The sequence below is a fragment of the Oncorhynchus nerka genome, linkage group LG12 (genome assembly GCF_034236695.1).
Source record: "Oncorhynchus nerka isolate Pitt River linkage group LG12, Oner_Uvic_2.0, whole genome shotgun sequence".
NCBI lineage: Eukaryota > Metazoa > Chordata > Actinopteri > Salmoniformes > Salmonidae > Oncorhynchus > Oncorhynchus nerka.
In genome coordinates this window covers 60050977-60078546 of record NC_088407.1, presented here as the reverse complement: position 1 = coordinate 60078546, position 27570 = coordinate 60050977, and the positions used below count along the sequence as shown (strand labels likewise).

Here is a 27570-nt window from a genome sequence, read left to right as displayed (position 1 = left end):
CCAATTGTGCAAGTTCTCCCACTTAAAAATATGAGAAAGGCCTGTAATTTTCATCGTAGGTACACTTCAACTATGACAACAAAATGAGAAAAAAAATCCAGAAAATCACATTGTAGGATTTTTACTTTATTTATTTGCAAATTATGGTGGAAAATAAGTATTTGGTCACCTACAAACAAGCAAGATTTCTGGCTCTCACAGACCTGTAACTTCTTCTTTAAGAGGCTCCTCTGTCCTCCACTCGTTACCTGTATTAATGGCACCTGTTTGAACTTGTTATCAGTATAAAAGACACCTGTCCACAACCTCAAACAGTCACACTCCAAACTCCACTATGGCCAAGACCAAAGAGCTGTCAAAAGACACCAGAAATGAAATTGTAGACCTGCACCAGGCTGGGAAGACTGAATCTGCAATAGGTAAGCAGCTTGGTTTGAAGAAATCAGCTGTGGGAGCAATTATTAGGAAATGGAAGACATACAAGACCACTGATAATCTCCCTCGATCTGGGGCTCCACGCAAGATCTCACCCCGTGGGGTCAAAATGATCACAAGAACGGTGAGCAAAAATCCCAGAACCACACGGGGGGACCTAGTGAATGACCTGCAGAGAGCTGGGACCAAAGTAACAAAGCCTACCATCAGTAACACACTACGCCGCCAGGGACTCAAATCCTGCAGTGCCAGACGTGTCCCCCTGCTTAAGCCAGTACATGTCCAGGCCCGTCTGAAGTTTACTAGAGAGCATTTGGATGATCCAGAAGAAGATTGGGAGAATGTCATATGGTCAGATGAAACCAAAATATAACTTTTTGGTAAAAACTCAACTCGTCGTGTTTGGAGGACAAAGAATGCTGAGTTGCATCCAAAGAACACCATACCTACTGTGAAGCATGGGGGTGGAAACATCATGCTTTGGGGCTGTTTATCTGCAAAGGGACCAGGACGACTGATCCGTGTAAAGGAAAGAATGAATGGGGCCATGTATCGTGAGATTTTGAGTGAAAACCTCCTTCCATCAGCAAGGGCATTGAAGATGAAACGTGGCTGTATATCATTTGGCCAGTCAGTGTTCCAAAAAGTACTTGAAAAACAAAATTGATTTGAGCATTAAGGCATGCAGTGTGAACAAGGCTTTAGTGTGAGGTTACTTGAGTTCATCAGCATTAGCAACAGACTAACAGACTATCAGGGCAGAACAAGAATTGGACTGACTCTGTAGGGAATAGGACTATTTGTCAGCTGTGGGAGGGCTAGATTAGAATAGACATCTTGTCCCAAATCAGCACATCAACTATGTTGCACCTGCACCACTACATTACATTCTGCCTCATCAGGAGAATAAGTAGGGGGCGTCACAAGGCAAAACATTTGATCTCCACATATATAATAGTGTAACCACAAAAGCCGAGAGCATTTTTGTGAGTTTGACGTTCCCCAAACGTGGTCGAAGGGGCAGTTTTCTTTGTTCATCTGCATGTACTCTGTGACAGTGAGCTGAAAGAGATTACATCATCTCCATTGTGAGTACTGAGCTCTCTCGCCGTTTCCATCGGTTGGCATACCCCCGGTAGGCCCAAGCAGACAAAGCCGGTGCATTCCAACAGTTTAATAGGACACTACTACAGTCATCCTCATCCCAGTCAGCTTTATCATCCCCCTTCAATTCAATGGTGACATCGTAGGGCACTGGAGGACAGATTGCCAAGCCAATAATTTACTCTTCTGCCTTTGGGTCTGACAAACACTGCTTAATCATTTGAACAGGAGCCAACAAATGTTTCCATAATGTTAATATATTTCTTGTCATTATCTTTTGTGGTTACGGACGGTTGGCCTAAAGTTCAATCCACTTATTTTATTTCACAGTGATGAGTCAGAATAAAAATTAAAAGAAGATTGCCTTGTACTGACACCAGATATGTTGGTGTATCAGTACATTCAGTGGCACATCCCAGGGTCTCTTATGTCTGTTTTCAGCCTTGACCAACTAACATAAGGAGGGAAGCCATTCAACATTGTCAATACCAAGCGGCACATTACTCGAGGTGAAGAAAGCTCATTGTTATGAATGATTCATTATCTCATTGTTATGGATGTATCATTATCTCATTGTTATGGATGTATCCAAATAAATGTCACTAGAAAACAGCTTAAACAAATGCAAATGCAGCTACTGTTGTTATTCTGGCTACACAGTTTAACGTGACTGTAAATTAGCCGTTGTTGGCTAGCAAGCAAGCAAGGAATAAGAACGCTGCCAGCCAGTATGGCAATGGAACGTTTAGAACGAACAACTGGGTTGTATCCATAGGTCTCTGGCAACCGAACTGATAACCAGCCGGCTTGGGTAGCAACCCTAGATTTGTATCAGGACTAGAGGTCGACCGATTAATCAGAATGTCCGATTAATTAGGGCCGATTTCAAGTTTTCATAACAATCAGTAATCTGCATTTTTGGACACCAATTGTGGACAATTATTTTTTTTAACCTTTATTTAACTAGACAAGTCAGTTAAGAACACATTCTTATTTTCAATGATGGCATAGGAACAGTGGGTTAACTGCCTTGTTCAGGGGTAGAACGACAGATGTTTACCTTGTCAGCTCAGGGATTTGATCTTGCAACCTTCTAGTTACTAGTCCAACACTCTAACCACATGCCTTACATTGCACTCCACAAGGAGCCTGCGTGGCAGGCTGACTACCTGTTACGCGAGTGCAGCAAGAAGCCAAGGTAAGTTGCTAGCTAGCATTAAACTTATCTAATAAAAAACAAATCAACCTTAACATAGTCACTAGTTACCTACACATGGTTGATGATATTACTAGTTTATCTAGCTTGTCCTGCGTTGCATATAATCGATGCGGTGCCTGTTAATTTCTCATCGAATCACAGCATACTTCGCCAAACGGGTGATGATTTAACAAGTGCATTCACGAAAAAGCACTGTCGGGTGCCTGGCCATTTTTTCCTAACAAAGACCGTAATTAATTTGCCAGAATTGTACATAATTATGACATAACATTGAAGGTTGTGCAATGTAACAGCAATATTTAGACTTAGGGATGCCACCCGTTAGATAAAATATGGAACGGTTCCGTATTTCGCTGAAAGAATAAACATTATGTTTTCGAAATTATAGTTTCCGGATTTGACCATGTTAATGGCAGTCCTACAATGTAAGCTAGATGCCCTCAATCTCACTCAAATCATCAAGGAAACCACCAGGTACAACCCTAACTCTGTAAACAAGGGCACCCTCATAGACGTCATCCTGACCAACTGGCCCTCCAAATACACCTCCGCTGTCTTCAACCAGGATCTCAGCGATCACTGCCTCATTGCCTGTATCCGCCACGGAGCCGCAGTCAAACGACCACCCCTCATCACTGTCAAACGCTCCCTAAAACACTTCTGTGAGCAGGCCTTTCTAATCGACCTGGCCCGGGTATCCTGGAAGGTCATTGACCTCATCCCGTCAGTTGAGGATGCCTGGTCATTCTTTAAAAGTAACTTCCTCACCATTTTAGATAAGCATGCTCCGTTCAAAAAATGCAGAACCAAGAATAGATACAGCCCTTGGTTCACTCCAGACCTGACTGCCCTCGACCAGCACAAAAACATCCTGTGGCGGACTGCAATAGCATCGAATAGCCCCTGTGATATGCAACTGTTCAGGGAAGTCAGGAACCAATACACGCAGTCAGTCAGGAAAGCTAAGGCCAGCTTCTTCAGGCAGAAGTTTGCATCCTGTAGCTCCAACTCCAAAAAGTTCTGGGACACTGTGAAGTCCATGGAGAACAAGAGCACCTCCTCCCAGCTGCCCACTGCACTGAGGCTAGGTAACACGGTCTCCACCGATAAATCCACGATTATCGAAAGCTTCAATAAGCACTTCTCAACGGCTGGCCATGCCTTCCGCCTGGCTACTCCAACCTCGGCCAACAGCTCCGCCCCCCCCGCAGCTCCTCGCCCAAGCCTCTCCATGTTCTCCTTTACCCAAATCCAGATAGCAGATGTTCTGAAAGAGCTGCAAAACCTAGACCCGTACAAATCAGCTGGGCTTGACAATCTGGACCCTCTATTTCTGAAACTATCTGCCGCCATTGTCGCAACCCCTATTACCAGCCTGTTCAACCTCTCTTTCATATCGTCTGAGATCCCCAAGGATTGGAAAGCTGCCGCAGTCATCCCCCTCTTCAAAGGGGAGACACCCTGGACCCAAACTGCTATAGACCTATATCCATCCTGCCCTGCCTATCTAAGGTCTTCGAAAGCCAAGTCAACAAACAGGTCACTGACCATCTCGAATCCCACCGTACCTTCTCCGCTGTGCAATCTGGTTTCCGAGCCGGTCACGGGTGCACCTCAGCCACGCTCAAGGTACTAAACGATATCATAACCGCCATCGATAAAAGACAGTACTGTGCAGCCGTCTTCATCGACCTCGCCAAGGCTTTCGACTCTGTCAATCACCATATTCTTATCGGCAGACTCAATAGCCTCGGTTTCTCGGATGACTGCCTTGACTGGTTCACCAATTACTTTGCAGACAGAGTTCAGTGTGTCAAATCGGAGGGCATGCTGTCCGGTCCTCTGGCAGTCTCTATGGGGGTGCCACAGTGTTCAATTCTCGGGCCGACTCTTTTCTCTGTATATATCAATGATGTTGCTCTTGCTGCGGGCGATTCCCTGATCCACCTCTACGCAGACGACACCATTCTATATACTTTCGGCCCGTCATTGGACACTGTGCTATCTAACCTCCAAACGAGCTTCAATGCCATACAGCACTCCTTCCGTGGCCTCCAACTGCTCTTAAACGCGAGTAAAACCAAATGCATGCTTTTCAACCGATCGCTGCCTGCACCCGCATGCCCGACTAGCATCACCACCCTGGATGGCTCCGACCTTGAATATGTGGACATCTATAAGTACCTAGGTGTCTGGCTAGACTGCAAACTCTCCTTCCAGACTCACATCAAACATCTCCAATCGAAAATCAAATCAAGAGTCGGCTTTCTATTCCGCAACAAAGCCTCCTTCACTCACGCCGCCAAGCTTACCCTAGTAAAACTGACTATCCTACCGATCCTCGACTTCGGCGATGTCATCTACAAAATGGCTTCCAACACTCTACTCAGCAAACTGGATGCAGTCTATCACAGTGCCATCCGTTTTGTCACCAAAGCACCTTATACCACCCACCACTGCGACTTGTATGCTCTAGTCGGCTGGCCCTCGCTACATATTCGTCGCCAGACCCACTGGCTCCAGGTCATCTACAAGTCCATGCTAGGTAAAGCTCCGCCTTATCTCAGTTCACTGGTCACGATGGCAACACCCATCCGTAGCACGCGCTCCAGCAGGTGTATCTCACTGATCATCCCTAAAGCCAACACCTCATTTGGCCGCCTTTCGTTCCAGTACTCTGCTGCCTGTGACTGGAACGAACTGCAAAAATCGCTGAAGTTGGAGACTTTTATCTCCCTCACCAACTTCAAACATCAGCTATCCGAGCAGCTAACCGATCGCTGCAGCTGTACATAGTCTATTGGTAAATAGCCCACCCATTTTCACCTACCTCATTCCCATACTGTTTTTATACTGTTTTTTTTATTTTTTATTTATTTACTTTTCTGCTCTTTTGCACACCAATATCTCTACCTGTACATGACCATCTGATCATTTATCACTCCAGTGTTAATCTGCAAAATTGTATTATTCGCCTACCTCCTCATGCCTTTTGCACACATTGTATATAGACTGCCCATTTTTTTCTACTGTGTTATTGACTTGTTAATTGTTTACTCCATGTGTAACTCTGTGTTGTCTGTTCACACTGCTATGCTTTATCTTGGCCAGGTCGCAGTTGCAAATGAGAACTTGTTCTCAACTAGCCTACCTGGTTAAATAAAGGTGAAATAAAAAAAATAAAAAATAAATGACCTAAGGCTCGTATTTCTGTGTGTTATTATGTTATAATTAAGTCTATGATTTGATATTTGATAGAGCAGTCTGACTGAGCAGTGGAAGGCAGCAGCAGGCTCGTAAGCATTCATTCAAACAGCACTTTCGTGCGTTTGTCAGCAGCTCTTTGGTGTGCTGTTTATGACTTCAAGCCTATCAACTCCTGAGATTAGGCTGGGGTAACCGATGTGAAATGGCTAGCTAGTTAGCGGGGTGCGCGCTGATAGCGTTTCAATCGGTGACGTCACTCACTCTGAGACCTTGAAGTAGTTGTTCCCCTTGCACTACAAGGGCCGCGGCATTATCACTTAATGTCCACATAGAAGAACACTTTTTGGTTCCAGGTAGAACCCTTTTTGGTTACAGGTAGAACCCCTTTTGGATTCCATGTAGGGTTCTACCTGGAACCAAAAATGGGTTCTACCTGGAACCAAAAAGGGTTCTCCTATGGGGATAGCCAATGAACCCTTTTGGAACCCATTTTTGGTAGAGTGTAGGCTTACTCTTATGAACAACAAAGCAAACAGTTAGTGTTAGTATTTCACGATGGCTACTCAGAATTGTAGCAAACACATTCCAGAAAGGCACTTTATAAACCTGAACAATGCTCAAAATCATACCTGCCCTGGAGAGCCTGCCCTGGAGTCCACCTCCCTGACCCTGCTGTTGGCTACTGTCCCTCACTGTAGTCTGCCGTATACTGTGGCTGGATGTCATGCTCCTCATGACTGACCTGTTCTTAGAGTTTAGTAATGACCTACAGTCATCATACTCTGGTGATGAGATGTGAGCTGCATATACAGTGCCTTGCAAAAGTATTCACCCCCATTGGCGTTTTTCCAATTTTGTTGCATTACAACCTGTCATTTTAATTTTATTTGGATTTCATGTAATGGACATACACAAAATAGTCCAAATTGGTGAAGTGAAATGAAAAAAATTACTTGTTTCAAAAAATTCTAAATAATAAAAAACGGAAAAGTGGTGTGTGCATTTGTATTCACCCCCTTTGCTATGAAGCCCCTAAATAAGATCTGGTGCAACCAATTACCTCCAGAAGTCACATAATTAGGTAAATAAAGTCCACCGGTGTGCAATCTAAGTGTCACATGATCTGTCACATGATCTCAGTATATATACACCTGTTCTGAAAGGCCCCAGAGTCTGCAATACCACTAAGCAAGGGGCACCACCAAGCAAGCGGCAATATGAAGACCAAGGAGCTCTCCAAACAGGGCAGGGACAAAGTTGTGGAGAAGTACAGATCAGGGTTGGGTTATAAAAAAATATCTGAAACTTTGAACAGAGCACCATAAAATCCGTTAGTAAAAAATGGAAAGAATATGGCACCACAACAAACCTGCCAAGAGAGGGCAGCCCACCAAAACTCACGGAACAGGCAAGGAAGGCATTAATCAGAGAGGCAACAAAGATACAAAAGATAACCCTGAAGGAGCTGCAAAGCTTCACAACTGAGATTGGAGTATCTGTCCATAGGACCACTTTAAGCCGTACACTCCACAGAGCTGGGATTTATGGAAGTGTCCCGAAAAAAATAAGCAAACATGTTAGGTGTTCACCAAAAGGCATGTGGGAGACTCCCCAAACACATGGAAGAAGGTACTCTGATCCGATGAGACTAAAATTGAGCTTTTTGGCCATCAGGGAAAATGCTATGTCTGGCATAAACCCAACATCTCTCATCACCCCAAGAACAACATCCCCACAGTGAAGCATGATGGTGGCAGCATCATGTTGTGGGGATGTTTGTCATCAGCAGGGACTGGGAAACTGGTCAAAATTGAAGGAATGATAGATGGCGCTAAATAAAGGGAAATTCTTGAGGGAAACCTGTTTCAGTCTTCCAGAGATTTGAGACTGGGACAGAGGTTCACCTTCCAGCAGGTCAATGACCCTAGGCATACTGCTAAATCAACACTTGAGTGGTTTAAGGGGAAACATTGAAATGTCTTTGAATGGCCTAGTCAAAGCCCAGACCTCAATCCAATTGAGAATCTGTGGTATGACTTAAAGATTGCTGTACACTAGCGGAACCCATCCAACTTGAAGGAGCTGGAGCAGTTTTGCCTTGAAGAATGGGCAAAAATCCCAGTGGCTATATGTGCCAAGCTTATAGAGACACACCCCATGAGACTTGCAGCTGTAATTGCTGCAAAAGGTGGCTCTACAAAGTATTGTTTTGGGGGGGGGGGGGGGCGAATAGTTATGCACACTCAAGTTTTCAGTTCCTGTCTTATTCGTTGTTTGCTTCACAATAGAAAATATTTTGCATCTTCAAAGTGGTAGATATGTTGTGTAAATCAAATGAAACAAACCCCCCCCCAAAAAATATATTTTAATTCCAGGGTTTAAGGCAACAAAATAGAAAAAATGCCAAAGGGGGGTGAATACTTTCACAGCCACTGTAGCCTATACTATTGTCTTATGTTAACCATGAAGGATATTTTTGTCTATAGCACAAAGGAGACTGGTTTGCCCATCAATGATGATTAAAATAGAAAGATTATTTTTCCCATAGTAGTGTCAGCACTGGATTGATTTAAAGTGAAAAGTCCATAATAAGAGGCACTGGTCCAGTTTGCATGATGATTTGGCTTCAGCAAAACAATATCTGACTAAATATGAGAGTAATGGTTTAAAGAAAATATGTATTAAGCGGCAAAACAGAGGTCTTCAATTGTTATGACTATGGACCTGACTGATGTTATCCCAGTCATCAGTCAGCCAAGCTTATGAAGAATGCTAATATTTTGCCAACTATGCAACTCAATATTCTTTCCTCCCCCTATCTGACACATCCCACCATAACCAAGCAGGTTTCCACAGAATAGCATACACCAATACAGATGGAATATTAGGGGAGGAATTAAACACTGAATCTCTTATCTGCATAGGACAGCAAGTACAAATGCAAAGATATACAAAAAAAGAGCAAACAGTGAATGAGTGCTAAATATACTCTATTTGGACTCCTTCTGACAGCTACTGGAACTGTGAGTAACAGCCGGTCATAGAGGTCTAATTCAAGTCCTGTGTCCAAGTGAATCCAGATTTGCCACTGTAGGGCTCATTCAATTCCAAAACATTGCCTGCCTTATAAAGATTCAACCAATAGCGTTATGTTATTCAATAGCCTATTACTTGGTCAGTGAGGCATTTGAATTGCCCCTGAAACTAAGTACACTGAACAAAAAAATAAACGCAACACAACAATTTCTACGATTTTACTGAGTTACAGTTCATATAAGGAGGTCAGCCAATTTAAATAAATAAATGAGGCCCTAAAATATGGATGTCACATGACTGGAATACAGATATGCATCTGTTGGTCACAGATACCTTAAAAAAAAAGGTAGTGGCGTGGACCATGGTGCTTGCCTACGGAGCTGTGAGGGGAACGGCACCTCAGTACCTCCAGGCTCTGATCAGGCCCTACACCCAAACAAGGGCACTGCGTTCATCCGCCTCTGGCCTGCTCGCCTCCCTACCACTGAGGAAGTACAGTTCCCGCGCAGCCCAGTCAAAACTGTTCGCTGCTCTGGCCCCCCAATGGTGGAACAAACTCCCTCACGACGCCAGGACAGCGGAGTCAATCACCACCTTCCGGAGACACCTGAAACCCCACCTCTTTCAGGAATACCTAGGATAGGATAAAGTAATCCTTCTCACCCCCCTTAAAAGATTTAGATGCACTATTGTAAAGTGGCTGTTCCACTGGATGTCTTAAGGTGAACGCACCAATTTGTATGTCGCTCTGGATAAGAGCGTCTGCTAAATGACTTAAATGTAATGTAAATGGATCAGAAAACCAGTCAGTATCTGGTGTGACCACCATTCGACTCATGCAGCGTGACACATCTCCTTCGCATAGAGTTGATCAAGCTACTGATTGTGGCCTGTGGAATGTTGTCCCACTCCTCTTTAATAGCTGTGCGAAGTTTCTGGATATTGGTGGGAACTGGAACATGCTGTTGTACACGTCGATCCAGAGCATCTCAAATATGCTAAAAGAGTGATATGTCTGGTGAGTATGCAGTTCATGGAAGAACTGGGACATTTTCAGCTTCTAGGAATTGTGTACAGATACTTGTGACATGGGGCCGTGCATTATCATGCTGAAACATGAGATGATGGCGAGAGATGAATGGCACGACAATGGGCCTCAGGATCTCATCACGTTATCTCTGTGCATTCAAATTGCCATCAATAAAATTCTATTGTGTTTGTTGTCCATAGCTTATACTTGCCCATACCATAACATCACCGCCACCATGGGGCACTCTGTTCACAAAGTTGACATCAGCAAACCACTCACCCACACAACGGCATACATGCTGTCTGCCATCTGCCGGTACAGTTGAAACCGGGATTCATCTGTAAAGTGCACACTTCTCCAGCATGCCAGTGGCCATCGAAGGTGAGAGTTTGCCCACTGAATTCGGTTATGACGCCAAACTGCAGTCAGGTCAAGACCCTGGTGAGGACGACAAACAGACAGATGAGCTTCCCTGAGACCGTTTGTACAAAGATTATTTGGTTGTGCAAACCCACAGTTTCATCAGCTGTCCAGGTGGCTGGTCTCAGACGATCCCACAGGTGAAGAAGCCAGATGTGGAGGGCTGGAGTAGTTACATGTGGTATGGGGTTGTGAGACCGGTAGGATGTACTGCCAAATTCTCTAAAACGACGTTGGAAGCGGTCTTTGGTAGCGAAATTAACACTCAATTCTCTGGCAATTGCTCTGGTGGCCATTCCTGCAGTCAGCATGCCAATTGCACACTCCATCAAAACTTGAGACATCTGTGGCATTGTGTTGTATGACAAAACTACACATTTTAGAGTGGCCTTTTATTGTCCCCAGCACAAGTGGACCTGTGTAATGATCATGCTGTTTAATCAGCTTTTTGATATGCCACACCTGTCAGGTGGATGGATTATCTTGGCAAAGGAAAAATACTCACTAACAGGGATGTAAACTAATTTGTGCACAATTAGTTTGAGAGAAATACATTTCTTGTGAATATGGAACATTTCTGGGACCTATTTCAGCTCATGAAACCAACACTTTATATGTTGCGGTTATATTTGTGTTCAGTGTAATTTCTACCATGTCTCACAGGTTGCACACAAAAATAAACTACATGACCAAAAATATGTGGACACTTGCTGAACATCTCATTCCAAAATCATGGGCATTAATGTGGAGTTAGTCCCCCTTTGCTGCTATAACAGCCTCCACTCTTCTGGGAAGGCTTTTCATTAGATGTTGGAACACTGCTGCGGGTAGTGAGGTCGGGCTCTGATGTTGGGTAATTAGGCCTGGCTCGCAGTCAGCATTCCAATTCATCCCAAAGGTATTCGATGTGGTTGAGGTCAGGGCTCTGTGCAGGGCAATCAAGTTCTTCCACACCGATCTCAACAAACCATTTCTGTATGGATCTCACTTTGGGCACGTAGGCTTTGTCATGCTGAAATAGGAAAGGGCCTTCCCCAAACTGTTGCCACAAAGTTGGAAGCAGAATGTCATTGTATGCTGTAGCGTTAAGATTTCCCTTCACTGGAACTAAGGGGCCTAGCCCGAACAATGATAAACAGCCTCAGACCATTATTCCTCCTCCACCAAACTTTACAGTTGGCACTATGCATTGGGGCTGCCAGATGGTAAAGAGTGATTATTCACTCCAGAGAACCAGTTTCCACTGCACCAGAGTCCAATGGCGGCAAACTTTACACCACTCCAGCCGACACTGGGCATTGCTCAGGGTGATCTTATGCTTGTGTCCAGCTTGCTCGACCATGGAAAAACATTTCACGAAGCTCTCGATGAACAGTTATTGTGCTGACGTTACTCAGAGGCAGTTTGGAACTCAGTAGTGAGTATTGCAACTGAGGACAGACGATTTGTACGTACCTCAGTACTCGGTGGTCCTGTTCTGTGAGCATGTGTGGCTACCATTTCGTGGCTGAGCCGTTGTTGCTCCTAGACGTTTCCACTTCACAATAACAGCATTTACAGGGCAGAAATGTGATGGACTTGTTTGAAAGTTGGCATCCTATGACGGTGCCACATTGAAAGTCACTAAACTCTTCAGTAAGGCCATTCTACAGCCAATGTTTGTCTATGGAGATTGCATGGCTGTTTGCTCAAATGTTTACACCTGTCAGCAACGGGTGTGGCTGAAATAGCAGAATCTACTCATTTGAAGGGGTTTCTCCTAAGTGCACAGTGTTGAGCAATACTGTAGTTTTTCTACCAAGTGGTTGAGTAGACAACAGTGTTATCCCTTGTGACAGTCCAAACCACATCAATGGTTGTTGCCTTGCTAATAGCAAGATCCATCAAGCTGCTTCACCACGTAGCCTACTATACTAAATCAAATGTGTAGCTCAAATGTGTAATGCCCAATAGTTTAACCATTTGGGTTGATAGTGGTGGTCTGTCACTTACAATGGAACATCAACATTAACTCACCACATTAACCCACCGAACTAACTACATTAATGGTAGAAAATGATGTAGGCTATAGCTTATAGCTTGCTAAGGAGGGGACTACACAAAAAGCTGCAGCATTACACACCTATTACAGCGCTATTATATCAAGCCCGTTTGCTCGATGCCACCTGGAAATCACCAAACCCAAGTTGCATCCGAAACAATGCACATCGAACGTGATATAATTGCGGTTTGCATTGACCAAAATTGACATTTTCCACTCGTGTCACGCGCAGAGTGCGCGTTCTGAACCCACAAAGCAACCTTTCTTGTTCCCTCCTAATTTCGGGAAAGAAAATACCCTGATTGCGCACTCTAATGTAGGCTACTTAGGCTACTATAGAACACATACTATTCGGTCAGATGTAGCTGTTTAAAATGTTTATTGGTTGAGGAGACTATCCTGATGTTGCTTGCGACCATGTACCTCAAAACATCATGCACATGACATGGATCGTTCCCCAACGTTAAAACGCATGTTTCCCGACTCACCTTTTCTCCTCTCCCCGTCAACCATTGGATGGCATGAACACAATACTAAGCGTTTTTCCCCTTTTCTTTTCCAGGACCCGTCAGTGTAAAAATGCAGCAACACCGTTATGTATATTGCTTTAAACAGTTGTTTCCGTTCCGGTTAAAATCCCAATGATCCTGTTGCCTTCGTCAGATATGTAGAAGTTTGATACAAAGTTACGGGTTTGCTTCGCTGCACTATGCAGCTGCTGTAGAGATGAGATCATACAAACACCCTCCCTCACTGTACTGGAATCTCGCGAGAGGACTTCATACTATAAAGCAAACGTTACTGTGGTAACATCAACTTCTGCTCACCTGGTTGAGTTTCTGCAGTAGCGCTCTTGAATTGGCTTTTCGAAAATAAAACATCCCCCATCTAGGGTAGAGCATGTGAACTCAACTGCAATACTGTGAAAATCAGTCAAAGTGATATTTTAATTGTTTTAACTTTATTTAACTAGGCAAGTCAGTTAAGAACCAATTCTTATTTTCAATGACGGCCTAGGAACAGTGGGTTAACTGCCTGTTCAGGGGCAGAGCGACAGATTTGTACCTTGTCAGCTCGAGGGGGTTGAATTTGCAACCTTCCGGTTACTAGTCCAAAGCTCTAACCACTAGGCTACCCTGCCGCTGATTAAATGCAATCAATAATTTCCGTGTCATATGAGCTTTCTGTTTCCCATAACGAGTTATAGGCTAGAGTTCTTGTACATTTTGGCTATGGGGGTATAGGGGCTGTGTGTTGTTGCTGGACTGAGCTACGATATTGCATTAGTCAAGGCACTCATTCTACTTGCAAAAAAACACAGGCGTTAGAGAAAATGCATAGCTACCTCTCAGAGAAGAGTAGCCTAACCTTTCACTGTTGTCACAGATCTCTCAAGGGACTGCCATAACATAAATGACATTAGGGGATTACTCAGCAGCACTGTCTCTCAGTCAGCAGTAGATGGGACTATTTGAGAAGACATGCAATTGTCCATTTTTTCCTCTACTGCTGGGTGGCTCTGCCAAAACCTCCCATTTATTGGAACTAAAACAATGGGGATCAGAAGAATGACTGGAGGTGTTCTAGTGTTCAGTGAGGACACCGGATGGACAGGGTAGACAAGGGGACTGCAGAAATGCCGGGGGTGTGATGTTGAGAAACTTGGCACCATTACATATGCGAATGCCTGTAGACACAGAAACAGATCTATTATAGCAGGCCAGCCTCTGTCATCATGAGGGTGGTTCAGTGCAGGGGAATTACCTGGAAGTACCTTTCTAAACAAGATATACAACACCTGTACTACTAATATATTATTTTTACTCTGCAACACAAAGGTCTTTAAATCGTTAAAATAACATCATTGTGAAACTAGACAATGTCAAATTATAACATGATTACTACACGTGCTGTATGGTGGAACAATTAGATACTTTTTGGGTAATAAAAGTAGAATACAATAACTTCATTCCAACTACAGTTATATGTCAACTTTGACAATAATGTTACTTTTTCCTCAATGAGTCAGTGGCATCACCTGCTGGCCAGCATGGGAATAGAGCGAGGAAAGGGTTCACTAAGTCAGACACTTATTGTAAATAGGAATAGTACATTAATGTACCATGATTATATATAATCATAAATGCATTGTGAATAATGATGAATGAGAAAGTTACACAGGCATGTCATATCATGAACTGCACCCCCCTCCCTAAAAAAAAAAATCTAACCTCCCCTATCATTGGTAATGGTAAGAGGTTAGCATGTTTGGGGGGAATGAACTAGTAGGCTACTAAATCAAATGTGTAATGCTCAAAATGTTTTAATGTCAAAGTAATTTCAGAAACAAATTATATTCTTATTTGCAAAAAAGGTGACTTCAAAATGACAACACATTTACCATTAGTTTCTATTGGGCACAAAATAATAGGAAACAACCAAAAACTGCAAATACAACCAACAAGTTAGCATAGTCAAACTTGACACCTTTAAACATGTGGAAAGTAGATAAAGTGCATTCATTTCTAAATGTTAAAACCGATATGTATGAAAATACCCTCAAATAAAAAGGTCATATTCCGTGCCGTCGCCTCACAAAACATTCTCAAATCCAGAACGCTGGAGTAAAGCGCCAAATTAAACATTATCTTCACTTTCCAAATAAATACATAGGGGAGTATATGTTAGAGGAGCAACAAAAATATAGCTGATGCTTTCCATCACATGGTGAGTAAGACAAACTATAGAAACATGACCAACAAACACTTGAGCATTTACAAGGCTTCATAAATATTCCCATAGGTTTTTAGAATATTACCATCATTCAATAAACCTCAAAAGGATGGACGACACCATAATAGGTCCTCTCTACCATCATAGATGTGAAGTCATTTGTGTAGCAGAAAGAGTAGTGCACAAGAAAAATATTTCAATGCCATTTTCAGGTCTTGGTTAGACTCAGGCTTTGGATTTCAGGCTCCATGTTGATAGTTTCACATTTTTTGCTGTACCGTTTAAAGGGCTCTCCCTTCTGGCACAACCAGGAATTTCTCAAAATGTCTGGCCTGCTGATGGTACTCCAGGTGAGGAATTTAGGATCCTGGGTGAGGGAGTGTGGATCATCATCATCAGGGTAGGGAAGTTTGTCGTTCAAATAGACGAAGACAGGGTGGGTGTTGGTTCCATTCACGTCACGCTTCTTAAAGACCGTGAAGCCAGGCTGGTAGCCATCTCCTGGTCGCACATACCTCAATGAGTTAAAATGGGGAGATCCTGAATAGTTCTCCTGTAAAACACTAACATTCTCATCCGACATTCATGATTTATTTAATTAACTCATACTGGTAACAGGATATTTTACAAGATTAGCTTGTTTTTATGGATTTCACTGAACCACATAACCAGGCCAAGATGTTGCATACTGAATTGGTAGCCAAACCAATTGCAGGGGAAACCCAGGACCACAAAATTATCCAAGATGGCGTAGTAGTCAGACGTATTTGTCCTTCGTCTTGTCGTGTCCCATGTATATATATTTTTATATACACGGCTAAAAAAAAATCAAGGGAACACTAACATAACACATCCTAGATCTGAATGAATGATTCTTATTAAATACTTTTTTCTTTACATAGTTGAATGTGCTGACAACAAAATCACACAAAAAAACCACACTACAGGCTGATCCAACTTTGATGTAATGTCCTTAAAACAAGTCAAATGAGGCTCAGTAGTGTGTGTGGCCTACACGTGCCTGTATGACCTCCCTACAACGCCTGGGCATGCGCCTGATGAGGTGGCGGATGGTCTCCTGAGGGATCTCCTCCCAGACCTGGACTAAAGCATCCGCCAACTCCTGGACAGTCTGTGGATGGGAGCGAGACATGATGTCCCAGATGTGCTCAATTGGATTCAGGTCTGGGGAACGGGCAGGCCAGTCCATAGCATCAATGCCTTCCTTTTGCAGGAACTGCTGACACACTCCAGCTACATGAGGTCTAACATTGTCTGGCATTAGGAGGAACCCAGGGCCAACCGCACCAGCATATGGTCTCACAAGGGGTCTGAGGATCTCATCTCGGTACCTAATGGCAGTCAGGCTACCTCTGGCGAGCACATGGAGGGCTGTGCACCCCCCCCCAAAGAAATGCCACCCCACACCATGACTGACCCACCGCCAAACCGGTCATGCTGGAGGATGTTGCAGGCAGCAGAACGTTCTCCACGGCGTCTCCAGACTCTGTCACATGCTCAGTGTGAACCTGCTTTCATCTGTGAAGAGCATAGGGTGCCAGTGGCGAATTTGCCAACCTTGGTGTTCTCTGGCAAATGCCAAACGTCCTGCACGGTGTTTTTTCTGTAAGCACAACCCCCACCTGTGGACATCGGGCCCTCATACCACCCTCGTGGAGTCTGTTTCTGACCATTTGAGCAGACACATGCACATTTGTGGCCTGCTGGAGGTCATTTTGCAGGGCTCTGGCAGTGCTCCTCCTTGCACAAAGGCGGAGGTAGCGGTCCTGTTGCTGGATTATTGCCCTCATACGGCCTCCTCCACGTCTTCTGATGTACTGGCCTGTCTCCTGGTAGCGCCTCCATGCTCTGGACACTACGCTGACAAACACAGCAAACCTTCTTGCCACAGCTCGCATTGATGTGCCATCCTGGATGAGCTGCACTACCTGAGCCACTTGTGTGGGTTGTAGACTCCGTCTCATACTACCACTAGAGTGAAAGCACTGCCAGCATTCAAAAGTGACCAAAACATCAGCCAGGAAGCATAGGAACTGAGAAGTGGTCTGTGGTCACCACCTGCAGAACCACTCCTTTATTGGGGGTGTCTTGCTAATTGCCTATAATTTCCACCTGTTGTCTATTCCATTTGCACAACAGCATGTGAAATTTATTGTCAGTGTTACTTCCTAAGTGGACAGTTTGATTTCACAGAAGTGTGATTGACTTGGAGTTACATTGTGTTGTTTAAGTGTTCCCTTACTTTTTTGAGCAGTGTATTTTTCGCATTTCTTGTATTTTTCTAAACCCTTACTTCAAACTACTCTCCTGCAACCCGCCTCACCCAATGTGGTGTCGACCCGCTTTTTCACTAACGTATGTCTGCCTCGATTACTGGAATCTCTCCAACATAAACTAGCCAGCTAACGATCAGCTATCCTCTAGCTCGGAAAGCTCTCACCAGTTGTACAACGCGATTCAACCAGAGCATACCGGACCTATCTCTCTCTCCATATCCCCGGATTCCTATCGCAAGCTCTGAACCTTCTCACTTTCCGACCTTCGCAGCTAACGTCCCCTGATTGCTAGCTGTCTAGAGCACAACGGACTGTTGGCTTACGAGGCCCATCGAATACATTCCGAAGCCACTAGCTAGCAGTCAGCTATCCTTTGCTAGCGGTCATCAGCTACCTTTATCCCGGACAACTCTCGCCAGTCTGTACAGCGAGACTCAAACCAGAGCTAGTCGGACTTATTCTTCTCGATATCTCCGGATTCCTACCGCAAGCTCTGAACCTATTTATTTATTTAAATTTGTATTATTTTTTATTTTATCCACCTGGAATTATAGCAGCTAACGACCCCTGAACGCACAGCCGCTAATCTGCGGCCTGCTAGCTATCTAAAGCACATTGGACTGCTGGCTTAAGAGGCCCTTCGGACATATTTCTTTGGCCACTATACATATTTTGCCAATTGGCCTGGTTTACCACACGGAGCCCTGCTGATCCGTCCGCTGATGTAACTGCACGAGGGGGCCACAACAGACTTCCCTCCGTCGCGTCATCCCTCTAAGGCCTTTCTGTTAGCCCCGTGCCGTTAGCTGCCTGAAACCACGCAGTAGACTTGTATGATCACCCGGCTACGCATGCCTTTCCCTAACGTCACCATGCAGTGTCGATTGCTGTTCTGGTTTGTAACTATTGTTTTATTTCACTGTAGAGCCTCTAGCACTGCTCAACACACTTCAACTAACAATTTAGTTCCACCCCCCACACACGCAGTGACATCACCTGGTTTAAATGCTATTTCTAGAGACTATCTCTTTCATTATCACTATATGCACAGGTTTACCCCCACTGTATTCACATCCTACTATACCTTTGTCTGTACATTATGCCTTGAATATATTCTACCGTGCCCAGAACTCTGCTCCTTTTACTCTCTGTTATGAACAAACTAGGCATCCAGTTCTGTTAGCCTTTATCCGTACCCTTATCCTACTCCTCTGGTGATGTAGAGGTCAATCGAGGCCCCGCAGTGTCTACTACCACTCCCATCCCCCAGACTCTCTCATTTGTTGACTTCTGCAACCGTAAAAGCCTTGGTTTCATGCATGTTAACATTAGAAGCCTCCTCCGTAAGTTTGTTTTATTCACTGCCCTAGCACACTCCACCAATCTCGATGTCCTAGCCATGTCTGAATTCTGGCTTAGGAAGACCACCAAAAACCTTAATTTCCATTCCTAACATTTTCCGACAAGATAGAACTGCCAAAGGGGACGGTGTTGCAATTTACTGCAAATATAGAACTCTACAGGTTGTCTTACTATCCAGGTCTGTACCCAAACAATTTGAGCTTCTACTTCTAAAAATGAACCTTTCCAGAAACAAGTCTCTCACCATTGCTGCTTGCTATAAACAACACTCTGCCCCCAGCTGTGCCCTCGACACCATATGTGATTTGATTGCCCTCCATCCATCTTCTGAGCTCGTGCTGCTAGGTGACCTAAACTGGGACATGCTTAACACCCCGGCCATCCTACAATCTAAGCTTGATGCCCTCAATCTCACACAACTTATCAATGAACCTACCAGATATAACCCCAAATCCGTAAAGACAGGCACCCTCATAGATATCATCCTAACTAACTCACCCTCCAAATTTTATTTGTATTTTATTTCACCTTTATTTAACCAGGTAGGCAAGTTGAGAACAAGTTCTCATTTACAATTGCGACCTGGCCAAGATAAAGCAAAGCAGTTCGACAGATACGACAGAGTTACACATGGAGTAAAACAAACATACAGTCAATAATACAGTATAAACAAGTCTATATACAATGTGAGCAAATGAGGAGAGAAGGGAGGTAAAGGCAAAAAAGGCCATGGTGGCAAAGTAAATACAATATAGCAAGTAAAACACTGGAATGGTAGTTTTGCAATGGAAGAATGTGCAAAGTAGAAATAAAAATAATGGGGTGCAAAGGAGCAAAATAAATCAATTAATTAAATACAGTTGGGAAAGAGGTAGTTGTTTGGGCTAAATTATAGGTGGGCTATGTACAGGTGCAGTAATCTGTAAGATGCTCTGACAGTTGGTGCTTAAAGCTAGTGAGGGAGATAAGTGTTTCCAGTTTCAGAGATTTCTGTAGTTCGTTCCAGTCATTGGCAGCAGAGAACTGGAAGGAAAGGCGGCCAAAGAAAGAATTGGTTTTGGGGGTGACTAGAGAGATATACCTGCTGGAGCGTGTGCTACAGGTGGGCGTGCTATGGTGACCAGCGAGCTGAGATAAGGGGGACTTTACCTAGCAGGGTCTTGTAGATGACATGGAGCCAGTGGGTTTGGCGACGAGTATGAAGCGAGGGCCAGCCAACGAGAGCGTACAGGTCGCAATGGTGGGTAGTATATGGGGCTTTGGTGACAAAACGGATTGCACTGTGATAGACTGCATCCAATTTGTTGAGTAGGGTATTGGAGGCTATTTTGTAAATGACATCGCCAAAGTCGAGGATTGGTAGGATGGTCAGTTTTACAAGAGTATGTTTGGCAGCATGAGTGAAGGATGCTTTGTTGCGAAATAGGAAGCCAATTCTAGATTTAATTTTGGATTGGAGATGTTTGATATGGGTCTGGAAGGAGAGTTTACAGTCTAACCAGACACCTAAGTATTTGTAGTTGTCCACGTATTCTAAGTCAGAGCCGTCCAGAGTAGTGATGTTGGACAGGCGGGTAGGTGCAGGTAGCGATCGGTTGAAGAGCATGCCTTTAGTTTTACTTGTATTTAAGAGCAATTGGAGGCCACGGAAGGAGAGTTGTATGGCATTGAAGCTTGCCTGGAGGGTTGTTAACACAGTGTCCAAAGAAGGGCCGGAAGTATACAGAATGGTGTCGTCTGCGTAGAGGTGGATCAGAGACTCACCAGCAGCAAGAGCGACCTCATTGATGTATATAGAGAAGAGAGTCGGTCCAAGAATTGAACCCTGTGGCACCCCCATAGAGACTGCCAGAGGTCCGGACAGCAGACCCTCCAATTTGACACACTGAAATCTATCAGAGAAGTAGTTGGTGAACCAGGCGAGGCAATCATTTGAGAAACCAAGGCTGTCGAGTCTGCCGATGAGGATGTGGTGATTGACAGAGTCGAAAGCCTTGGCCAGATCAATGAATACGGCTGCACAGTAATGTTTCTTATCGATGGCGGTTAAGATATCGTTTAGGACCTTGAGCGTGGCTGAGGTGCACCCATGACCAGCTCTGAAACCAGATTGCATAGCAGAGAAGGTATGGTGAGATTCGAAATGGTCGGTAATCTGTTTGTTGACTTGGCTTTCGAAGACCTTAGAAAGGCATGGTAGGATAGATATAGGTCTATAGCAGTTTGGGTCAAGAGTGTCCCTCCCCTTTGAAGAGGGGGATGACCGCAGCTGCTTTCCAATCTTTGGGAATCTCAGACGACACGAAAGAGAGGTTGAACAGGCTAGTAATAGGGGTGGCAACAATTTCGGCAGATAATTTTAGAAAGAAAGGGTCCAGATTGTCTAGCCCGGCTGATTTGTAGGGGTCCAGATTTTCAGCTCTTTCAGAACATCAGCTGAACGGATTTGGGAGAAGGAGAAATGGGGAAGGCTTGGGCGAGTTGCTGTTGGGGGTGCAGTGCTGTTGACCGGGGTAGGAGTAGCCAGGTGGAAAGCATGGCCAGCCGTAGAAAAATGCTTATTGAAATTCAATTATGGTGGATTTATCAGTGGTGACAGTGTTTCCTATCTTCAGTGCAGTGGGCAGCTGGGAGGAGGTGTTCTTATTCTCCATGGACTTTACAGTGTCCCAGAACTTTTTTGAGTTAGTGTTGCAGGAAGCAAATTTCTGCTTGAAAAAGCTAGCCTTGGCTTTTCTAACTGCCTGTGTATAACGGTTTCTAGCTTCCCTGAACAGCTGCATATCACGGGGGCTGTTCGATGCTAATGCAGAACGCCATAGGATGTTTTTGTGTTGGTTAAGGGCAGTCAGGTCTGGGGAGAACCATGGGCTATATCTGTTCCTGGTTCTAAATTTCTTCAATGGGGCATGTTTATTTAAGATGGTTAGGAAGGCATTTTTAAAAAAATATCCAGGCATCCTCTACTGACGGGATGAGATCAATATCCTTCCAGGATACCCAGGCCAGGTCGATTAGAAAGGCCTGCTCGCTGAAGTGTTTCAGGGAGCGTTTTACAGTGATGAGTGGAGGTCGTTTGACCGCTGACCCATTACGGATGCAGGCAATGAGGCAGTGATCGCTGAGATCTTGGTTGAAGACAGCAGAGGTGTATTTAGAGGGGAAGTTGGTTAGGATGATATCTATGAGGGTGCCCGTGTTTAAGGCTTTGGGGGGGTACCTGGTAGGTTCATTGATAATTTGTGTGAGATTGAGGGCATCAAGTTTAGATTGTAGGATGGCGGGGGTGTTAAGCATGTCCCAGTTTAGGTCACCTAGCAGCACGAGTTCAAATTGTTTAGGTACAGACCTGGATAGTAGGACAGAACTCTGCAGGCTATCTTTGCAGTAGATTGCAACACCGCCCCCTTTGGCAGTTCTATCTTGTCTGAAAATGTTGTAGTTTGGAATTAAAATTTCGGAATTTTTGGTGGTCTTCCTAAGCCAGGATTCAGACACAGCTAGAACATCCGGGTTGGCAGAGTGTGCTAAAGCAGTGAATAGAACAAACTTAGGGAGGAGGCTTCTAATGTTAACATGCATGAAACCAAGGCTATTACGGTTACAGAAGTCATCAAAAGAGAGCGCCTGGGGAATAGGAGTGGAGCTAGGCACTGCAGGGCCTGGATTCACCTCTACATCGCCAGAGGAACATAGGAGGAGAAGAATAAGGGTGCGGCTAAAAGCGATAAGAATTGGTCGTCTAGAACAGAGAGTAAAAGGAGGTTTCTGGGGGCGATAAAATAGCATCAAGGTATAATGTACAGACAAAGGTATGGTAGGATGTGAATACAGTGGAGGTAAACCTAGGTATTGAGTGATGAAGAGAAAGATATTGTCTCTAGAAACATCATTGAAACCAGGAGATGTCATAGCATGTGTGGGTGGTGGAACTAATAAATTGGATAAGGTATAGTGAGCAGGACTAGAGGCTCTACAGTGAAATAAGCCAATAAACACTAACCAGAACAGCAATGGACAAGACATATTGACATTAAGGAGAGGCATCCTTAGTCGAGTGATCAAAAGGGTCCAGTGAGTGGAGAGGTTGGTTAGGGGTCACGGTGATTTAAACAGCTAGCCAGGCCATCGGTAGCAAGCTAGCATGGGATGGAGGTCTGTTGTTAGCCACCTCTTGCGTTCCGTCAGTAGATTAGTGAGGTTCCGTGTGGTAGAGGGGATTAATCCAAATCACACAAAAAAAATAAAAAAAATAAACAACAAATAAATAAATAAATAAATAAAATAAACATTAGATATAGTTATAGAGGCCCAAGAAGAAACATAATAATAATACAAATAAATTGTCCGATTGTCTATTCTGAGAGCAGCCGGTAAGACAGCTAACGGTTAGCAGGCCGCAGATGGGCGTCCAGGTAACGTCGCGACGGAGGAGCCAGCAGGATCTCCTTCGGGTAGATAACGTCGGCAGTCCAGTTGTGAAGGCCCGGTGGGGCTCCGCGTAGGCAGTAAAATGGGTCCGGATAGGTGACTGTAGCTCAGGAGTGATTGATGGAACTCAGGAGTGATTGACGGAGCTGGCTAGTTCCGGAGTAATTGATGTTTGCTCCGGAATCGACGAAAGCAGATAGTCACACGGATAGCAGCTAGCTAGCTGTGAGATCCGGGTATGAATGTCCAGAGAGCAGTTGAAATCCAGGGACATGGAGAGAAAAATTGGTCCGGTATGTTCCGTTCCGAGCCGCGTTGCGCCGTACAAAACTGGCGATAGATTTTTGAGCTAAAGGATAGCTGATGACCACAAACCGTGGTTAGCTGAATTACTAGCGATTTGCCAGTAAAGAAGCTAACTAGCTTCTGAACTAGCTTCTGATTAGCTTCTGGATTAGCTTCTGGATTAGCTTCTGGGCTAGCTTCTGGGCTAGCTCCTGGCTAGTTTCTGGCTAGCTTCTTGGAGTTTCTGGCTAGCTTCTTGGAGTTTCTGGCTAGCTTCTTGGAGTTTCTGGCTAGCTTCTTGGAGGATTGCAGATTTGAGGTAAATAATACTTATTTATAAATATAAATTGTTGAGGCGGGTTGCAGGAGAGTGTTTTGAAGATGAGTTGATGGAAAATAAAATGTATGTGAAAAAAGTTGTAAATATATATATATATATATACACGACAAGGACAAAAGACGTCTGAACTACTATGCCATCTCGGGATATGCAGATATACAGGATATACACCTCTGCTGTTTTCAACCAAGATCTCAGCGATCTCTGCATTATTGCCTGCATCCGTAATGGGTCTGCGAGCAAACGACCACCCCTCATCACTGTCAAACGCTCCCTAAAACACTTCCGCGAGCAGGCCTTTCTAATCGACCTGGCCGGGGTATGCTGGGAACGACATTGGCCTCATCCCGACAGTAGAGGATGCCTGGTTATTCTTTAAAAGTGCCTTCCTCACCATCTTAAAAAAGGCATGCCCTGTTCAAAACATGTAGAACCAGGAATAGATATAGCCCTTGGTTCACTCCAGACCTGTCTGCCCTTGACCAGCACAAAAACATCCTGTGGCGTTCTTCATTAGCATCGAATAGCCACTGTGATATGCAACTTTTCAGGGAAGTTAGGAACCAATATACATAGGCAGTTAAGAAAGCTAAGGCTAGCTTTTTTTAAACAGAAATTTGCATCCCACAGTACAAACTCAAAAAAGTTCTGGGACACTGTAAAGTCCATGGACAATAAGAGCACCTCATCCCAGCTACCCACTGCTCTGAAGCTAGGAGACACTGTTACAACCGACAAATCCACTAGAATTGAGAATTTCAATAAGCATTTCTCTACGGCTGGCCATGCTTTCCACCTGGCTACCCCTACCCCGGTCAACTGCCCGGCACCCTCCACAGCAACCCGCCCAAGCGACCACCATTTCTCCTTCACCCATATCCAGATAGCTGATGTTCTGAAAGAGCTGCAAAACCTGGACCCCTACAAATCAGCCGGGCTAGACAATCTGGACCCTCTCTTTCTTAAATTATCTGCCGAAATTGTTGCAACCCCTATTACTAGCCTGTTCAACCTCTCGTATTGTCTGAGATTCCCAAAGATTGGAAAGCTGCCGCAGTCATCCCCCCCCCCCAAAGGGGGAGACACTCTAGACCCAAACTGCTACAGACCTATATCTATCCTACCCTGCATCTCTAAGGTCTTCGAAAGTCAAGTTAACAAACAGATTACTGACCATTTTGAATCACATTGTACCTTCTCCGCTATGCAATCTGGTTTCAGAGCTGGTCATGGGTGCACCTTAGCCACGCTGAAGGTCCTTAACGATATCATAACTGCCATCGATAAGAGATATTACTGTGCAGCTGTATTCATCGACCTGGCCAAGGCTTTCGACTCTGTCAATCACCACATTCTTATTGGCAGACTCAACAGCCTTGGTTTCTCAAATGATTGCCTCGCCTGGTTCACCAACTACTTCTCTGATAGAGCTCAGTGTGTCAAATCGGAGGGCCTGTTGTCCGTACCTCTGGCAGTCTATGGGGCTGCCACAGGGTTCAATTCTCGGGCCGACTCTTCTCTGTATACTTCAATGATGTCGCTCTTGCAGCTGGTGATTCTCTGATCCACCTTTACGCAGACACCATTCTGTATACTTCTGGCCATTCTTGTGACACTCTTAACCTCCAGATGAGCTTCAATGCCATTACAACTCTCCTTCCGTGGCCTCCAACTCCTCTTAAACGCAAATAAAACTAAATGCATGCTATTCAACCAATCATTGCTCACACCTGCCCGCCCATCCAGCATCACTACTCTGGACAGCTCTGACTTACAATATGTGGATAACTACAAATACCTAGGTGTCTGGTTAGACTGTAAACTCTCTTTCCAGACTCACATTAAGCATCTCCAATCAAAAATTAAATCTAGAATCGGCTTCCTCTTTCGCAACAAAGCCTCCTTCACTCATGCTGCCAAACATACCCTCGTAAAACTGACCATCCTGCCGATCCTTGACTTCGGCGATGTCATCTATATAATAGCCTTCAAACACTCAACTCAGCAAACTGGATGTAGTCTATCACAGTGCCATCCGTTTTGTCACCAAATCCCCATATACTACCCTTCACTGTGACCTGTACGCTCTCGTTGGCTGGCCCTCGCTTCATACTCGTCGCCAAACCCACCGGCTACAGGTTATCTACAAGTCTCTGCTAGGTAAAGCCCTGCCCTATCTCAGCCAGCTGGTCACCATAGCAGCACCCACTCCAGCAGGTATATCTCACTGGTCACCCCCAAAGCCAATTCCTCCTTTGGTCACCTTTCCTTCCAGTTCTCTGCTGCCACTGACTGGAACGAACTGCAAAAATCACTGAAGCTGGATATTCCCATCTCCCTCACTAGCTTTAAGAACCAGCTGTCAGAGCAGCTCACAGATCACTGCACCTGCTCATAGCCCATGTGTATACAACCCATCTACCTACCTCATTCCCATACTGTATTTATTTATTTTGCACCACAGTATCTCTACTTGCACATCCATCTTTTGCACATCTACCATTCCAGTGTTTAATTGCCATATTGTAATTACTTCGCCACCATGGCCTATTTATGGTCTTAACTCCCTTATTTGAACTCACTGTATATAGACTTTTATTTCTACTGTATTATTGACTATGTTTTGTTCATTCCATGTGTAACTCTGTTGTTATGTGTGTCGAACTGCTATGCTTTATCTTGGCCAGGTTGCAGTTGCAAATGAGAACTTGTTCAACTAGCCTACCTGGTTAAATAAAGGTGAAAAAAATAAAAAATAATAGAAGTGAGGTGAGGGTACTTGCTCTGGGGCAGGTTGAGCTGGCTATAGTCCTGTGTGGTTGTCCCTCAGAGGGATGCCACATTCTCAATGAGGACCAACCGCCCTTCGGAGCACATTAGAGTGTACTGAATCCCCCTCCAGCATTGTGGACTTCAGATCATAGGTCTTAGCAATAAACGTCATGGTCCTGTACTATGGTCACGCTGGCAGAAGTGAGGACCAGTGTGTCTGTGTTAATCCCACTACAGCTCATCTGACTTCAAAAAAATATATGCTACCATTTTACCTTACCTGGGTGTCAAGTAACTCTGCAGAAAATGTATACCCACCTGACATACAATTCTCTAACACACAGACATGCTCATATTTCAGCTTGTAAACTTGCACAGATCGGTATGAAGAGGGTCATGTTATATCACACCTGTGGTTATACCTTGCATGGTTTGTTAAAACAGCATAATATCATAACAGGATTAATTGCACACTAAATAGTGTTTCATACCAATTTAATTTAGGCATTAAACATGCCATTTTATATCTTCAACCCTTCAAGTTTTTGTATTAAGGACAAATACACCTAGTGGTTTTAGTCAGACTTGGCTGTGAATCTGATCTTGTAAAAATGTATCTCACAGTATCAAAACATTTACTAGAGATCTAATGTAAAATAAAATGCACTGTGGTTGTCGCTATTTACAGTTGTTTGTCATGAAAAACAACTTTTTTTCCTGGGAGAATAATGAGGAAGGGAACCATGTATTATGATATGGGCACAATCTTCAGCTTTATGCCCTAGAACTAGCATATCTCAGGTTCTAACCATCAGCCATTTATCAACCTGCCTTTCCCAGTATATGATTTTTTTAAAT

General features: G+C 44.3%; 1 protein-coding gene and 1 pseudogene across 3 annotated transcripts in view; both read right to left on the bottom strand.

The window, feature by feature from the left end:
• LOC115138799 (signal-induced proliferation-associated 1-like protein 1) overlaps window positions 1-13218 on the bottom strand; it is a 114806-nt gene extending 101588 nt beyond the window's left edge. For 2 of the 3 annotated variants that reach the window (XM_065025692.1, XM_065025693.1), the window contains exons 1-2: window positions 12981-13218; window positions 10311-10469 (exon numbers count right to left, since the gene is read on the bottom strand). The gene's annotated coding sequence lies outside the window, so the exon portion shown is untranslated. The remainder of the gene's footprint in view (window positions 1-10310; window positions 10470-12980) is intronic. The other variant, XM_029675999.2, reaches the window with a different exon arrangement.
• Window positions 13219-14857: 1639 nt separating this feature from the next.
• LOC115138964 (glutathione peroxidase 2-like) lies at window positions 14858-26884 on the bottom strand (annotated as a pseudogene).
• Window positions 26885-27570: the final 686 nt, after the last annotated feature.